Below are 4,453 nucleotides of genomic sequence, written 5' to 3'. Positions count from 1 at the left end.
GCAGAGGACATGGGTTCAAACTCTGGTCCAGGAAGACTTCATATGCCACCGAGCAGCTAAGCCCATAGGCCACACCACTGAACCCAAGCTCCAAAGCCCACAAGCCACAACTCCTGAAGCCCATGCCTCCAAGAGCCTGTGTTCCACAAGAGAAGCCACACACACCAAAAGGAAGAGAAGACCCCACTAACGCAACTAGAGAAAGCACTTACAAAACGATGAAGACCCAGTGCAGACATAAATAAATTAAAAAAATTTTAATTACATATAAAGTTCTGTGTTTGTGTTTCTGTGTATTATAGATGTACATAAATGACAGTCAACAAACTTTTCCATCCTTCTTCTCAAACACTTCTCCAGGTTTCTTTACTTATATTTAGATTACTAATGAAATTAAAAAAAAAAAAACCTGAATTTGGGATTTTAGGAGAAAAAATTTAGAATGCTCTTCTATTTTTTTTTTAAGCCATGCTGCAAAGCCCATGACCTCAGCAATGAAAGTGCAGAGTCCTAACCACTGGACCACCAGGGAATTCCCTAGAATGCTACCTCTGACACTTAACCAGCTATAACACTTAGGGCAAGTTACTTGACTTCTTCATACCTCAGTTTCCTCATCTGTAAGACTTTGAAGAGAATACTTACCTCATAGAGTTAATGGGAGAATTAAATGAGCTAATAAATACAAAATGTTCAAAACAGTACCTGGCACATTATAAGAGCTACAGTAGTTAGCATTATGAATTCATATCTTTACATCATGGCAGAGCTGCAACATGAAGCTACTGTATAATTCCATATACTTATGTTTTTTTCTGCTCTCTGTGACTAGCAACTTCATTTGATTACAATGACATAATGTGGCAAACCCAAGTGCCATGGCACAATGTGATCATTTTGCTAAAATAAGCTGTACTGTTTGCACAAATTACAGAGATATGCCATCTTCTCTCTCATACTAGAGCAAGTAAAGTACGCTAACTGGAGAAGAATGGTTTAAGGATTAAAAATATCTTTTTCGCCTTCTTCCTACTTAAAATTTTATTCCATTAAGCAGCCCCTGAAGCAGTCTTTTCCAACTTCATAATAAAGTTTCCAACTTTATAAGTATGAAGATAGTCTCTCAACATGAGAAAAGTCACATTATAAAAAAACGAGAGTAACAGGAGACCTACAAATCTGAAATAATATGCCACTGATGACAAAGCCAATGAGACAAATCAGGAAATTACAATCGATAGGTAGTAACCGCAGTGTCAACGCTAATGTGGGCCTACAGAGCCCGTGTTCCTCCCCTACCATTTCTTCTCTGGTTCACAAACACAAAGGTAACTGCAAACAAAACTGACCAGCTATTCTTTTTCCTGCTTGCTTCTCAAGCCAGCTGCCCTATCCTGTTCTCTCCTCACTAACAGAAACCAAGTTAGAAATAATTGGGCATCGAGATTGGGAACAATTGGTGATACACATCTCTAAACACAATCCCTCCATGTAAGTTTCTCATGATTCCATTTGCTCCCAGTGTCAGAGTAATGTGCAGTGAGGGGGAAACACAAGAGAAACCACCATTTCAGCTCAGCTGAGCTGTACGAGATGAGTCAGTCAGACAGGAAACACTGGGCAAGAAATATGAATCAAACTTCTAGGGCACTGTAGAACTTAAGAGTGGGATTGCACTCAAGTGGTCCAAGGATGAGGCCAACGTAACTCACTGGCCATCATCAATCATAGGCTGATCTCTCATCTCAAGGCTGCATAAAGAAAAATCCAATTCATAACCTAAGTAGAAAGATACTGCAAACACAGTAAGGAGACATCTAAACATATTTATGGTAGGAAATTTTCCATAGGACGCAAGATGGCATGCCTTCCATGAAAAAGGAGAAATTAAGAAGAGAATGGGCTGTTGTTAAAAGATCAAAGGATGAACTAAATAGTCATAATAATAAATGAAGAGTGTGTGTGTGTGTGCGCACATGTGTTATGTAGACAGAAAACAACAGGTTATTTAGTTAATGAGAATCATACATAATTTTTATCCTTTATTTTCATTAACATTAAAATGTTTTTCCCACATCAATAAATTCTCTTTTAAAACAGATTTTTTAAAAGATGCATATTACACCATGTATGTATTCTATCATGTATGATTCTCTTGAATTGGATATTTAACTTTTTTATTTTTCTAATTTTTTTAACTTATTTATTTTAATTGGAGGCTAATTATAATTTTAAAGCATAATAAGCATCCCTTGTACTTATAATTTTCATAAGACCTTTGATAATTTCTTTACAATAACTTCCCACAAGTAAGATTGCTGGATCAATGGATTCTTTTTTCCTTTGTAAGTTTCTTGATATATATCAATAAATTGGTTTCAAAAAGTTTATTAAAGTTTGCTCTGCTGTTAGCAAGCTTTGTGATCATCCCTTAAGCAAATCTACTTCAGCTTGTATCTACTGTTTTCTAGCTTGTTTCTATCTACTGTATCTAGCTTGTTTCAAATTGTATCTACTGTTTAATCTCGAAATTTGATATTTAAAAAGTATTATGTTGGTTAAAATTTTTACTGATTAGGTTTAGCACTTGTCCTGAATTTGTCTATTTGTCATCTTCCATCAGTTGCTTGCAATTGCCTCTGTTAGCTTCTCTCTTACAATACTGTGAAAATATAGAAAAAGATATATATGTGTGTGTATATATATATATAAAATATATATTGGTCTCTGCCTCCAGGCCATAGCACACACCCCTAAAGTCTCTGTGATATCCTAAGTGATAAGAGTATAGAAGCAACTTTTGTTCTCATATTTGGTGTTTGACCCCAGTTCCTGACACAGGGCTCCTGAAACACTTTCAATTTCCTGGTTAATAGGAGTGTGTTTGTTCCAAAGAGGCAACTCTGGGTGGGCTCCAGGATGGGAATTTGTCACCACAAAGAACAAGACATGATTAGGAGTTTGGAATTTTCAGCCTCGCCCCCATTCTCTTGAGAAAGGAGGACTGAAAATGGAGTTAATGATTGCTCGTGCCTAAAGGAGGAAGCCTCCATAAACATCTCAATCGCACGGGGTTCAGAAAGATTCCAGGTTGGTAAATCCAGATACCAGAAAGGTAATGCACTCCAACTCCAGGACTGAAGCTGTGCTCGGGACCCTCCCAGACCTCACCCTACGTACCTCTTCACCTGGCCGTTCATCTGCATCCTTCACCCTGCATGTGTGTGCTCAGTCACTTCAGTCATGTCCGACTCTTTGCAACCCCATGGACTATAGCCCACCAGGCTCCTCTGTCCATGGGATTCTCCAGGCAAGAATACTGGAGTGAGTTGCCATACCCTCCTCGAGGGACCCTTCCTGACCCAGGGATCGAACCCACGTCTCCTGCACCTCCTGCATTGCAGGTGGATTCTTTATCCAATGAGCCACTTGGGAAGCCCATCCTTTATCATATCCTTTAATCAACTGGTAAACATAAGTAAGTGTTTCTCTGAGTTTTGCAAACTGCTCCCGCAAATTAATCAAACCTAAGGACGGGGTCATGGGAACCTCAGACGTAGCAATTGATCAGAAGCACTGAAGCACAGGCGACAACCTGGACTCGTGACTGGCGTCTGAAGTGGGGGACAGTCTCAGGAGACTGAGTCCTCAGCCTCAGGTGGATACTGGCAGAATTACGTTGCAGGAAAATCAGCTGGTGTTGCAAAGAATTACTTGGTGGTTTGAGGAAAAGCCCCCGACATTTGGTGACCAGAAGTGTCAGAAGTGAACTGTTTTGTGTGATAATGAAAGAGACACACAGGAGAGAAGGGCTGCAGGTTCTTTCAAACAGGTGTGGACATTTTTCTCAGTTGAAAGAGCTTTTTTCATTAAGCTTATAAACCTCAATACCGGGGGGCGGTTTCTTCCTCCACCAAATATTTGTCCTTTGCCTTTCATTTCATTTGTGGTATTTAAAAAATAAGTGATGTTTCAAAATTTCATGTTTAAAAAACAATCTAACAAGGCAGGGATAAAATAAATTGAGCAGAAAGGCAATAAAGAGCAAAATTTACACTTCATAAAATACAACCAGTGATGTGAAGGGAAAACTTCAGATGTTCTCTATTAATGCAAACGAAAACAAAACAAAACAAAAAAAAAATGAGAGCGAAGATGACATGTTTATAGACAAAAGAATGGAGAGACAGCCAATTATTTTGGTATTTCACTAAATCAATTGGAACAGAAACAATAATAAAAGACAAATCAAAGAAAAACTTTCTTAGACTGAAACAAACCCCAGGTATTCAAACGAATGGACTCATCATGTTTCCAGCAAAATCTATGGGGGAAAAAACCAATGCTAAGAAACATATTGACAAATGTTTTAATCATAAGAGTAAGGGAAATATTCACTAAGCATTCAAATAGAGAAGGAAATAAGGGAGCAAGGAAGGGAGGAAGAAAGATA

Source organism: Dama dama, chromosome 17, assembly GCF_033118175.1.
Source record: "Dama dama isolate Ldn47 chromosome 17, ASM3311817v1, whole genome shotgun sequence".
In the NCBI taxonomy this organism is placed as follows: Eukaryota; Metazoa; Chordata; class Mammalia; order Artiodactyla; family Cervidae; genus Dama; species Dama dama.
The sequence above is the reverse complement of the archived record's forward strand: the minus strand, read 5'-3'. Positions refer to the sequence as shown.